The sequence below is a fragment of the Sorex araneus genome, chromosome X (genome assembly GCF_027595985.1).
Source record: "Sorex araneus isolate mSorAra2 chromosome X, mSorAra2.pri, whole genome shotgun sequence".
Lineage (NCBI taxonomy): Eukaryota > Metazoa > Chordata > Mammalia > Eulipotyphla > Soricidae > Sorex > Sorex araneus.
Window position 1 is genome coordinate 206333509 of NC_073313.1, and position 14004 is coordinate 206347512.

A 14004-nucleotide genomic window follows, 5' to 3' on the forward strand; every position below is an offset into this window, starting at 1 on the left:
GACCAAACAACTGCCAATCTGCAGATCACTTTAACTATTCCATGGTTGACCATTTTCTGTTTCTTTTTTCTTTTTGTGTCACACCTGGCAATGCACAGGGGTTAACTCCTGGCTCTGCACTCAGAAATAACTTCCGGTGGTGCTCGGGGGGGACCATGTGGGATGCTGGGAATTGAACCTGGGTCGGCCGCATGCAAGGCAAACGCCCTACCCGCTGTGCTATCACTCCAGCCCTGGCCATTTTCTGTAGGTCACTGAATGTCGAGCAGACTCTCCCCACCTCTCTCTCTCTCTCTCTCTCCCTCTCCCTCCCCCCCCTCTCTCTTTCCCTCTCTCTCTCTCTCTCTCTCTCTCTCTCACACACACACACACACACAAACACACACACACACACACACACACATTGGGTTTCAGTGTTAGATACTGCTATCACTTCATCTAATCTCAAATGGGAAAATATACTTGAGGAAGCTTTACAGTCTCAAAAACCAATTAAGTGGGAAAGGAGACTGTTCTGAATTAGGAGGGCTGGGTGGAACGGGGTGGGGAGAGCGAGCAGTACAAGTGAGGAAGCAAAAACAAGTGACATGCAGTTGTGGATATGTATGTGCACACATGTTTATTTGCCCAGTAGTTAGATGTGTTTGGCACGGCATACAATCTGAGGATTACTTTTTTTTTTTAAAGCCATTTTAGATGTAGTATAGAGAAACATTTTAGAAACTCTTAGATTTCTAAGCCTGGGAGTATAGAAATAAAAACAAACACTGGAATAACTTGAAATGAGTCCATTGGGTAGTGATATGAAGAATAAATGAAGCGCACGGTAATGCTCATTTCCTCAAGCTCTCTGATGCTTGGTGATAAAAATGGCAATGCAATTTCTTCATTTTGAAAAAGACATTTATTTGTATTTAGATTTTCGGGTTTGGGTGGGTTTTGGGGGCGGCATGAGGGAGTGGGGCACACCTGGTGCTGGTCAGGGCTCTGCGTACGGGGGTCAATCCTGATAGGCTTGGGACCATATGGGATGCCAGGGATCAGACCCAAGTCAAGGCTTGGGACCATATATGATGCCAGGGATCAGACCTAAGTCAGCTGTGTGCAAGGCAGGACCCTTACGTGCTGTACTCTCTTCAGCCCTGTATTTAGGTCTTTATTGTTTTGTTTCTGTCAGCCGACCCGGGTTCGATTCCTCCACCCTCTAGGAGAGCCCAGCAAGCTACCGAGAGTATCCTGCCCGCACAGCAGAGCCTGGCAAGCTACCCATGGCGTATTCGATATGCCAAAAACAGTAATACGCCTCACAACGGAGACGTTACTGGCGCCCACTCGAGCAAATCGATGAGCAACAGGATGACAGTGACAATGACGGCTGCTGTAGGGTTTTTGTTGGGGGTGGGGGATACCCAACTGTACTCAGAGGCTACACTTGTCAGTGCTTGGGGGGATCCATATGTGGTTCCCAGGGATCAAGCCAGTGTCAGTTGTACAGTTGTGTGCAAGGCAAGTGTTTTACCTCCTCTGCTATCCCACCAGCTCCTGCCTGTATTAAAGTCCCTTCTCCCATCCCTTCCCTTTTTTTCATTGCTGTCACTGCAATGACTAGGGGTCACACACTTTATCGTGTTGCTCTTTGGGAGTCACATGTCTGGTTACCGGGTGGTACATTTGTCCACAGAGCTCAAAAGGTCACACGCACTTAGGGCAGTGCTTCAGCACATCTGGTTATAGTGCTCATTCTGGATTTTTCCAGTACTCTCCGGGAGGCACACACTCTTGCAGCAGTACTCACAGTGCCCTGGCTGCAGTGCTCACACACATTCTGGCCGCAGTGCACTGGGAGCCCCACCAGAGACCCCAGGCAGCAGGACCACTGGGACCAGAGTCCTGCACGGGGTGCACTGGGAACTGAGCTCAGCCTCACACTTTCGAGGCGGGAACTTCCTCCACTGAGCCATTCCCGGGGCCTTGCACAGAGAGGATTTTAATTGTGAGTCACATAAACATGAAATATTTCAGATTCAGGAGATAGGAGGTCAGTCAGCTAAAGCTCCTGGGCCTTTGTGACCTTTGTGTCCCTGTAGGATGGGCATCGTCCACTCTGGGCTCCTGGGCTGTGGCTGGAGCGTCTGCATTGGTCCTGGTTTCCAGGTCACGCTTGGAGCCTCTTGCTCCCTCCTAGTCCAACAGAGGAAGGAACCCTTCCTTGTTCCTTACCTGCTGATGCATTTGTCCAGCCACAGCCTGACCACTTTCTACCTACTGCTAGTGGAGTTTTGTCTGTTTCTTGCAAACAAAGGTATGTTCAGTTAGTGATAGGGAAACAATTCCACAAGGCTCTGGAGAGATTGAAGATAGGATAGAAAAGAAACTTAAAACCTGGGGAATGGATGTGAGACATTCAAAATGTATTGATTGGGGTGGCTGAGAAGCTAATTCATGTTGAGATCCTGAATAGGACTCCAAACAATTCATGACCCCTGTCCCCAGAGCCAGTGGGTCTGATCCTGGTGATTCCTGAGTATCACCAGTGTAGCCCTGGTGCCTCTAGCGCCATTGGGTCCGAGAATTGAACCATCCAGTCTGGTTGCTCAACTGTCACCGGTAGTAGAATCCCTTGGCCACCCAAGTACTGCTTGAGAATCCTCTTCCCCCGCAAAAAAGAATAGGCTTAAAAGAGTCCAATTTTGCTGCCATAAAAATAAACGGAGGTGGGGCCGGAGCGATAGCACAATGGATAGGGTGTTTGCCTTGCACGCGGTCGACCTGGGTTCGATCCCCGGCATCCCATATGGTCCCCCAAGCACTGCCAGGAGCAATTCCTGAGTGCAAAGCCAGGAGTAACCCCTGAGCATCGCTGGGTGTGACCCAAAAAGAAAAAAAAAAAAAGAAAAAGAAACGGAGGAGTTTTCAAATAAGGAAATGCTTAAAAGCCTCATAGGTGATAGGGTGTTGCTATTCCAGGATAATGGTATTTGCTACAGAGACCTCATGGTTTCCTGTGCGACCAGACCCAGAACCAACTTAAGCGACACTTTTGGGAGAGTGAGAGTGGGGAGAATAGGTTTGAGCTACAGCTGGTGATGCTCAGGGCTCACTCCTGGCTTAAGATCACTCCCAGTGGGGCTCAGGGTACCCTAGGTGGCGATGGGGATCAGAGCAGGGTCAACTGCGAACAGGGCAAGTAACTTAATCCCTGTGCCTTCTCTGGGCCCAAGGATCACTGTCACTGTCACTGTATCACTGTCATCCCGTTGCTCATTGATTTGCTTGAGCGGGTACCAGTAACGTCTCCATTGTGAAACTTGTTACTGTTTTTGGCATATCAAATACGCCACGGGTAGCTTGCCAGGCTCTGCAGTGTGGACGGGATACTCTCGGTAGCTTACCGAGAGGGGCAGAGGAATCGAACCCGGGTTGGCCACGTGCAAGGCCGCTGTGCTATCACTCCAGCCCGGGGCTCAAGGATAACTTAGAATAATATTCAGAAAAAAAGCTCAGCTGGCTGAGGACCTGGGTGGTAAAGAGGCTTCCTGCGAACACACAAGCATATGAAAAGGTGGGTGACCTGGGGCTTCTAGAGCGTAGGGGTTGAGGGCTTGGGAGAGGTTGACAGGAGATAACTGATGCACAGCTGAAGGGAAGACTTTGGGGGGCCACCGTGAGAGTGCCGAAGCACCCCAAACATGGTTGAATCAGTCAGTTTAGAAAGAACCGTGCTTTGCAAGTCTTGTATAGAGAAGACTGCGACCTAGGGGTTAGCTCAGAAAAATGGGGGAATTGTGGAAGGCACCCTAGGGTCCCCTCCTTAGGGTGATCCCAGCAGGTAATGCCAAGAAAGTGACCCCCACGTTGAGCAACACCCCAGCCAGGAGCCAGATGAGCCATTTTTCACGATCACAAAGTGTCTTCCCTAAGTATGCTTGTCTGTGTGGGGAAAGCATGTATTTATTGTATGTGCAACTTTTGAGGAATGTGAATTTCCATCCTTACTTGACCATAAGCACCAAGAAAGACTCGAGGAAAATGTGCTTCAGATCTGCTGAGACCACAACACTGTCTCTCTCTGAATGTGTGTGTGTGTGTGTGTGTGTGTGTGTGTGTGTGTGTATGTGTGTGTTTAGGGGTTCTACCAGTTTTCATCAGGCATCTACTATACGTTCTGCATAGAACTCTGATGCTGGAGGTACATCAGCATACCAGAGGTAAAATTACAACTTAGGTACAGATGCAGGAGACAATAAATGAGTGTATTGCTTTGATGGTAATTGGTAAAGAAGAAAATACCAGTGGAGAGAGGGAAGAGGGCATGGGCAAAGGGCAAAGGGACTACCAACCTAATAGTTGGTAATAAGTCAGCCTAGGAGGACTTCACCAAGGCAGAGGATAATTATACCCTGTCACTCTTGGGGTGGAGGGGAGGAGCATTTCTGACCAGTAAGTGCAAAGGCCCTGAGGTGTAAGATTGCCTGGCAGATGAAGGAGCAAGAGGCGAGACATAGTCTTCTTGAAGGCACATTGTCACAGAAAGACTTTGTTTCTCTGAAAGAAACTGAGAAGAGTTCCACTTAGAGTCCCATATAGTGTTCTGAGAAGAGGATGAACTTTATTTTTTTTTCAGTTTATTTATTTTGGTTTCAGGGCCACACCTCGCTCTGAACAGGGGTAGCTCCCAGCTTGGTGTTCCAGGATTGCTCTTCAGGATGCTCAGGGGACAATAGGGTGTCAGTATCAAACCAGGGCCCCAGACCTTAGAACCATTTTTCCTGGATCCTAACGTGGACTTTAAATGGATTTTTTTTCCAGGTGCGAGACTATTGAACATGGACAGAATGGGGGTGAGGATAGAAGTAGGGACTAGTAATTAGGTGGCTTCTGTAATAACAAGTAAGATTTGGTGATGGCTTGGATCAGAGTAGGAGTGAAGATGGTAAGAAGCGGTTAGATCCTGGGTATATTTTGAATTTGGAGCTGACAGATTTCTTATGGACTAGGTATGCAGTGTGAGAGAGCAGGAATGAATGTTTCCAAGGTTTGGCCTGAACCACCGTAAGGATTGTTGCTCTTACAGTGGTTTAGGCAAGACTCTGAGGAGAATAGGCTCAGGGGCAAGAACAGGATTTGACTTTCCATGGTTGGGTTGGAGATGTCAAGACAGCCAAGTGGCTTCGTCGAGCAGGTATTTGAAGGAAGTTTGACTTTTCAGATGGGAAGGTTTGGCTTAGCGATGCATGTAGTGGAGACATAGGTGTCGAAGTGGTACTTAGGGTAATGGGCTATGATGATCCATGAGGGGGAGGAGGACAGAGACTGATGACCAGGCAGTGACTCTTCCCACTTGGGGATTAAGGAGTATGAAATGTCCAGCGCTGGACACCCGAGAAGATGGGGCTGTCTCGGAAGCACATAGTGAGGGGGCTCAGAGAGGGAGTGCAGGCTCCACTATGTGGAACGACCCTGAGAATTGACCCTGGTGAAGCCATATGGGCCATTGACCGTGTGTCATTGACCGTGTGTCAGAGCCCTGGCAGTGATGGGGGGTGGGGGGGAAGAAGGGCAATGCCTATCATCGGTTTGGTGAGGGGCTAAAAGAGGAACGGGAGTCAGAGAACAGGAACTCTTGGTTTTGCTGAGGAGCAGAGCAAAGAACAACGGGCAAGGGCTGAAGGGAAAACAGAAATCAAGAGGAAAACATTTTTTGAAAGATGTAAGAAAGTGATAGTGAGCTTGTTTGTAGCTGCAGGTGCTTGAAGTCAGAAAGGAATAGGGACCAGGGGAGGTCCTGTGGGATCTGTGAAGCACAAAAGATCTGGCAGGAAGGAGTTAACCTTTATTGGAGCTCAGGTGGCTCCTCACAGGACACTGGGCACTGATGGGGGAGAGGCGAGGGGGGGATGGTGAGATTCCCCCTACCCCTCCCATGCCCCCCTCCCCCACTCCCATTACTTCTACTCTTTCAATGAATGGAAATAGTGCATGAGACCCAAATCACCTAGGGCCTGTCAAGAGGTTTGTCGTGATTGGATTCCATTCTTGTATCAAAGGCTGAGGAATGTGGGCTTGGAATCCCAGCTTCCCCGAGTTCTGTTGCTCTGACCTTGAGGAATTTGCTGGTGCCCATGTAGTAGGGATAGGCTTACGATGAGATGTGGGTCATAGAGGGCACCAAACATGGCGCTGGATTCCATAGGCATCAGCCTTTAGGTGGGAGCCCTTAAAAATACCATTTCCTTCATGGCAGAGTCTTTGAAGCCATTTCTTTAGAGTCTGGTAGATTACAGACACTACTTTGGGGGGGGCAAGTCAAAGATGAAGGTTCCCCTTGGGAGGGGCTCAACAAGATTTTGGTGGGGGGGGTGGTCGGTCATTATAGGCAGTTGGAAACTCTCCGAGTGTCTTGAACCAAGGGAGAGAAATGGGGGCTTGGAAGAGGAAGAGAAAATGTGAACATGCAGATTCCTAAACGATCTTTGTTTTTTTGTGCTATATTTGGGCATCAGAGAACCGCAGCCATTTGTTTGATGAGTTTTTTTTTTTTCAAACGGAACCACTCAGACTGCCTCCTCTCCCTCTCCCTTCCCAGGGAAGAGAAGAAGTGCTCATCTGTGGTAAAGGGCACTTGCAAAAGCCACACCTAGAACCAGCTTCAGACCCAGGAGAGGATGCTCATGGTTTCGGGTGCTCTACACGATCAGAGAAACTTCTCTAGTAACGAACTATAAAAATGATCCCAGAACGTAGAGTCATTATTTGATAAGATTTGGCGGGGTTCATTTTTTGGTCCTTCATGTATGGGAGCATCTGCCTGGATGGACACAGTGCCCGTGGCCCCCGACACCAGGTAGAGATGGGGGGGGGCTTGTGCTTCACGAGAAGTGAGGTGGGAGCAAGGCCTGAGAGCCCAAGCTTTGCTTCCTGCTTCTGACCTGGCGCCGATGGGCCTATCATCTCATCCTCCTCCGCTGGTCGAGCACCTTGCTGCGTCTGTTGAATACAAACTGCCTTAGGAGTTGTCGGGAATGTGGAAAATGGGCATCCTGTGTTCTAATATATGGTCATTTTTAGGAGGGAGGTTAAGGAGCCTACGAAGGGGTACTGAAGAGCTACTCTCAGCTCGGGGCTTGGAGACCCACTCCTGGTAGTGCCTGGTGGACTGTGTGGTGACAGGGATGGTGTCTGGGCTTCCAGCATACAGAGCATGTGCTTCAGCATGTGGTAAGAAACAAAAACCTAATCCAGCGTGTGCTCCTGAGCCATCTTCCCCTGCCCACTGGGGTCCGTTTTCAACCTCTTATTTCGCAGTGAAAGTGGTGTAGGCTAAAGAGGTGCTTGAAATAAATCTGAATGGGAAAGAAAGTAAAGTGTCTTTGAAATGATCCAAGAGTAGCACTGTAGCCCTGTTGTCCCCTTGTTCATCGATTTGCTTGAGTGGGCAACAGTAACGTCTCCATTGTGAGATTTGTTGTTACTGTTTTTGGCATATCGAATACGCCACGGGTAGCTTGCCAGGCTCTGCTGTGTGGGCGGGATACTCTTGGTAGCTTGCTGGGCTCTCTGAGAGGGACGAAGGAATCGAACCCGGGTTGGCCATGTGCAAAGCAAACGCCCTACCTGTTGTGCTATCACTCCAGTCCTCAATAATTGAGGTTATTTGGAGTGATCCAAGAGTATCAGTTTCATTCTGGGATGTTCCACAAACTAAGTATGAAACATCTTTCTGAGGTAGCATCGTAGAAAGTTTTTTTTTTTAAAGGTCATTTTATTATTTTATTCTGCCCTAGAATCATACGTACAGGGCCTACAGCAAGTAGGGTTTTGGCTTGCATATTCTGACCTGGACTCCGTCCCCTATCCTCCGTAAAGTTCTCCAGGCACCACTGGATGTGGCCCCCAAACCAAACCAAAACCAGAATTGTGTGTACATTTTAAAATACATTAAATATGAGGCCTTAAAGATGTCCTAAGCTTTGAGCTCTGACCCTATTGCATTCTGCTTCCTCAGCCCTTCAATTCTTTCTGCATGTGGTTGGGAATCATTGATCAGCCCAAGCTTTTCTCTACAGAGGACCATGAGCCTCCAGTGTCTGGGGACAGGAGGTACTGGTGATGTGAGCCTGGCTCCCCCCGAGGACCCAGACTTGGAGAAACCAGTCATTTTTTTGTCGTAAGCTTTCAGCTGAACTTAAGTGATGATTGAGGGTGGGGATTGGGGACTAGCTAGACTTGTTGCTTCTATCTTGCTACTCGGCGTAATTCTTGATGGCTCTATAGTGAAAGCCAGGAGATAGTATAGAGCTACCTAGCATGTACCCGACCCACTTCTATACCCAGCACCACGTGGTCCCCTGAGCATTGCCGGGCGTGGCCCTGGAGAACCCCAGCACTGTGTGTGTGTGGGGGGGGGGTGACCCAGGTAGCCCTAGCCCTACAGGGCCCAGCCAAGCAACACTACCTCTTTGGGCCATTGCATAGACCCTTGCTTAGCCAAGAGTCACTAATGGATCCCCTTCAGAGCCCGCCACTCCCCCACCCCCCGGTAAACTGAAAGCATATTTAGGTCTACACTGTGTACAGGTTGAAAGTGAGGTTTAATACGATAGTGGTTTATTTACAGGTTAAAGTCCAAAAGAAGTGTGCACCAGATTAGACTAACAGCTGTCCCTGCTCCCTGACCATCTTTAGCCTGATTGGCAAGTACTTATTTCTGCCACCGCCGTCCTGTCTCCCTCTTACACAAGCAGCTCTGTTTTATTCTTTTGTTCCTTGCCCCTTTGACTTCTGGTGCCCAGCTCCTGTGGGGTCAGCTCTATTCTTACCGATAGTTTTATGTCAGGGTTTCTGGTGAGGTTATTTGGATATTGTTAGAATGCAAGTGGACCTGATGGTTCTGAACTCTGTGCCCTTTGAAGGCAGGGCTGGGTCTGGTTTATCTTCTATGTGCTCAGAGCAGTAATGTGGAACGTGACATGTATCATTCCTCAAACATGAAAATGAAATAAAAGTGATAGTACAGTGATCAGGGAGGGCGCTTGCCTTGCTGACAGGGGGAGGGGTTGTGCAGACTGACTCTAGGGCATGATGAGGTCCTGCATTCCGTCGCAGCACTGCAAGTGTGGCCCCTAAATAAAAACCAACCAACCAGAAACCGAACACCTCTGCTGCAGTTAGAGTTGCTTTTACCTGTGCAAAGAGCGGCATGTTCTTGGAATGTACAATCCAATAGTGCTTTTGTGGATTTCCTTACCACTGAAATCGTTTGCCACCCGCAGAAGTGAGGGAGGAGCCCAGGGAAAGTTCTAGAAAGGTCAGCTTCCTCATTTTCTAGATCAAGGATTGTCGTCCTAGGTCTCGCTGCCCGCCCTGGCAGCTGAGTGTCTGTCCCACCTCCACTCACATCCAGAGCTCTTTCCCTTGCATTTCCTGTCTGCAGCCTGCCACCGGCCTCCAGCTCCCACTCCAGCTGAGATCTGGCGACCAACACAACCATACTTAGGAAACAGCCTCCAGCAGACGCCTGAGCAGAGCAGCCCAGGTGCCACTGCCTGCTCTGGAACTCTCTCTCTCTCTCTCTCTCTCTCTCTCTCTCTCTCTCTCTCTCTCTCTCTTTTTTTTTTTTTTTTTTTTGGCTTTTTGGGTCACACCTGGCGAGGCACAGGGGTTACTCCTGGCTCATGCACTCAGGAATTACTCCTGGTGGTGCTCGGGGGACCATATGGGATGCTGGGAATCCAACCTGGGTCGGCCACGTGCAAAGCAAACACCCTACCCGCTGTGCTATTGCTCCAGTTCCAGGAACTCTCTCCTTATCAGGGAGCACTACCACCGGAACAGCCATTTCTTTGTAGGAACTGGGCCAAGGTGTCCTTGGGTGGAAACAGGGAGACCCACTTGGTTCCACACTTTCCGTCCATAGCCCTTTTTTTTTTAATTAGTGAATCACCGTGAGGGTACAGTTACAGATTTATACATTTTTGTGCTTGTGTTTCAGTCATACTATATTTGAGTACCCATACCTCCACCAGTGCCCATTCTCTACCACCGATGATCCCAATATCCCTCCCACCCCCCAATCCCATCCCCGCCACCCCACCCCGCCTCTGTGGCAGGGCATTCCCTCTTGTTCTCTCTCTCCTTTTGGGTGTTGTGGTTTGCAATAGGGGTATTGAGTGGCCATCGTGTTCAATCTATAGTCTACTTTCAGCACACTTCTCCCTTCCCGAAAGGGTCCTCCAGTCACATTTTACTTGGTGTTCTCTTCTCTATCTGAGCTGCCTTTTCCCCCAGTATGTGAGGCCGGCTTCCAAGCCATGGAGCCAACCTCCTGGAACTTATTTCTACTATTCTTGGGTGTTAGTCTCCCATTCTGATATTTTATATTCCACAGATGAGCGCAATCTTTCTGTGTCTGTCTCTCTCTGACTCATTTCACTTAGCATGATACTTTCCATGTTGATCCACTTATATGCAAATTTCATGACTTCATCTTTTCTAACAGCTGCATAGTATTCCATGTCGATGTACCAAAGTTTCTTTAACCAGTCATCTATTCTCGGGCACTTGGGTTTTTTTCCAGATTCTGGCTATTATAAACAGTGCTGCGATGAACATATAAGTGCTGATGTCATTTTGACTATACTTTTTTGCTTCTCCGGGATATATTCCCAGAAGTGATATTGCTGGGTCAAATGGAAGCTCAATTTCTAATTTTTTGAGAAGCGTCCATATTGTTTCCCAAAAGGCGTAGCCCATTTTTATCAGATGCTCAAACTGTTTTGGTCCACTGCCTCCTTTGCAGATCAAACGGCCCCACCTACACCCCTGGAATTCCACCTTTAAGCAAATAAACAATTGTATCCACAGTTGCACTGAGGCTACTCCTGTATACCTCCTGTTCGTAGTATGCAGCCCCTCTCTGGGCAATAATGGGCTGGATCAAGGGCCAGGCCTGGACCATGACTAACTCTGCTCCTCCCCGAGGAAGTGGACACTGCGGTGGTTGGGCCACGTCTGCCACATCCAACACCAAGGACATTGAATCTGAAGCTAGTTGTATGTGATGCTTAGCTGTGCTGGTGCTCTGCATACTGGAATGCCCCTGCTGTGGACAAATCCACTGCCTGGAAAGGAAGGGAGGACTTTCATGTTGCTGTGTTTCCATCTGCAGCATCTTCCCCTGAAAATAGTCTGTGCATTGGATGTTTTTGAGTTTGATTTGTTTGTTTATTTGTTTGTTTGTTTGTTTGGTGTGTGTGTGTGTGTGTGTGTGTGTGTGTGTATTTGGTGGTGGTGGGTTGGGAGAGTGTTTGGCTACAACCAGCTGTGTTCAGGGTTTACTCCTGGCTCTGTGTTCAGAAGTCACTTCTGGCAGTGCTCAGAGGATTGTATGTGATGCTGGAGATCAGACCGGAGGTGGCCACATGCAAAGCCAGTTCTTAAGCCCCTGTACTTCTCTCAGGCCCAGTGCCACGGGCTTTTGCAGTGAGAAGCAGAACTCCTCTCTCAGACCTCACCTTTCATTCCGACCATGGCCATCATTGCCAAAGGTGCTTTTTTACCCTCTCGTTCTTTGGACTTCCTCCTGTGTATTTCATTCAGCCTCTGCCTCTGCCTCTGCTTGGGTCAGCAGAATACCTGGTCCCCAGGAGGGATTATTTATACACAATTTTGTTGTTGTTTTCATGGAGCTGTCATGCGTCTGGTATGCCTGTAAAGCCGCCTTTGCCTCCTGCATGGTGCCAGTACCCACAACAAAGAGAGCGTGTGTGAGCTTGTCTGCCCCGTGCCGGCAGCAGCTGTGTGATTGGCCAGGAACCTCGCCTCTGGCGACCACTGTCATTTTTTTTCTGCTTCCCATGCTCCACTGGATGTTACAGATCACAGTTGAGATTCATTTTTGAATGGGAAACACAGTCGCAAGGTACAACGATTAAAACACTGCGAGCAAATGTGAGCCCTCTCTTTCCCACCCCGACCTGATGCCCCGTTCTGACCGAAGGCAACCATCACTCAGCACTTCTTGAACAATGTCTCTGTTCTTTGCGGAGCACATATTGGCCACTTTTTGTGCCTAGGTGGTCACATGCCACTTGTATTCTTCACCTTCTTTTCCCTCTCCTCCCCCGCCCCCGCCGCCCCGGTGTATTTAAGAGCTTATTTGGAGTTGTCATAAAGTGTCTCGTAGTATTTATAATAACTGCATAGTATTGGCACCACAAGGTGAATCTTATGTCACCAGTTTGGAAATGCAGGTCATTTCTAACCTTGTGCTGTTCAAAGCAGGATTTCAGGAAAGACTGTGTCACCTCTTTAAGCAGAGGTTCCCATCCTAGTGTAGTGGTTTTGTTTTTTTTTTATTTCTTGCAAGATCTTAAAGTATATTTTTATTTCTTGCATGTGCTCTCTTAGTGAACAGAAGAAAGCCCTCCATGCGAGATTTTTTTGTGTTATTTGTGTGTGTGTGTGTGTGTGTGTGTGTGTGTGTGTGTGTTTTGGCTTTTTGGGTTATACTTGGTGATGCACAGCGGTTACTCCTGGCTTTGCACTCAGGAATTACTCCTGGTGGTGCTCAGGGGACCATATGGGATGCTGGGAATCGAACATGGGTTGGCCGCGTGCAAGGCAAATGCCTTACCCGCTGTGCTATTGCTCCAACCCTGTGTTTTTTTTTTCTTTTTGGGTCTAACAGGTGATGCCTGGGGCCCCACTGATGTTTCTCAGCCGACTGGTCTCCCCAGTCAACGTGAGGGCCCAAGGATGAGATGCTGCTTGGGCCCTGAAATATCCGGTGGTACTGGAAGCCTCCAGGGCTCCACACTGTTATACTTGTGTGTGTTTTGTGGGGAGTGGGGCGGGGCGGGGGGGTGTCAGGGGCAGTGCGGATGGACTCAGGGATCAAACCTGGATGAGGTGCATGCGCAGCCTGTACCCTAACCACACCATACTCTCTCTTGGCTCCAGATTTTTCTTGGTGGGTTTTGTTTTGTTTAGTTTTCATAGGGGTAGCATTATTTTGCAAGAGTATAAATGCTTATGCTTTAGGAGTATATGTACCCCATCTCACTACTGAAGTGTCCGCAGCCCTTCAGCAGCCCTCTGGGAGCCTTTTAGCCTATAGCACGCTCTTGTTGCTCTCAAAAATTGTGTCCTCAGGGGCTGGAGTGATAGTTCATCGGGTAGGGCCTTTGCCTTGCTCACGCCTCACCCGGGTTCATTTCCCAGCATCCCATATGGTCCCCTGAGCACTGCGAGGAATGATTTCTGAAAATAGAACCAGAAATAACCCCTGAGTATCGCCAGCCATGGCCCAAAAAGAGCAACAGCAACAACAACAAAGATGTGTCTTCCTGCTGATATTATCAGAGGTTACTCTACCAGTGGAGTGGAGTTGCTCGAATCTTTTCTGCCACTGGAGTTGACAGTCTTACACCAAACAGATTCCCTGGCCCCACCTGCATCTATACTTGCTCAAGATTTCTTGTCAGAATTAGAACTAGAATGGAATGTGCCCATCAGATGCTAATAAAGGATATATAGTGCTCCATCACTGCTTAAGTATCTACACAGTTCTACAAACTTTTTTTTTCATTTGTTGCTTGAAACATAGTATGAGAAAATTGAGATAGAATCATAGTACAAATAATCTATACCAGATGATACTCAGTTTGTCTGTGATGGAATCATTCTATTGATATGATATACCAGATGACATTCACCACCAGAATTTAAATCTACCAGGTCCTCTTGTAACTTCTCTATATTTCTGACTGTTAATTGGCTTGCAGGGTAAAAAGTATGAGTACTGGGAGTTGGAATGATAGTGCAGTGAGTAGGGCACTTGCCTTGCACATGGCTGACCCAGGTTCGAGCTCCTGTATCCCATCTGGTCCCCCAAGCCTACCAGGAGTGATCCCTGAGCTCAAAGTCAAGAGCAAGTCCTGAGCACTGCTGAGTGTATCCCAACTCCCTCGTTATACCATCATCTTCTCCCCCCCACACAAACAC

General features: G+C 48.5%; 1 protein-coding gene and 1 pseudogene across 2 annotated transcripts in view; one reads left to right on the forward strand and one right to left on the reverse strand.

Moving 5' to 3' along the window:
• Positions 1-14004, forward strand: part of ITGA6 (integrin subunit alpha 6) — a 92862-nt gene that overhangs the window by 8458 nt on the left and 70400 nt on the right. The window lies entirely within an intron of this gene.
• Positions 6550-6750, reverse strand: LOC129400334 (small nucleolar RNA U3; annotated as a pseudogene).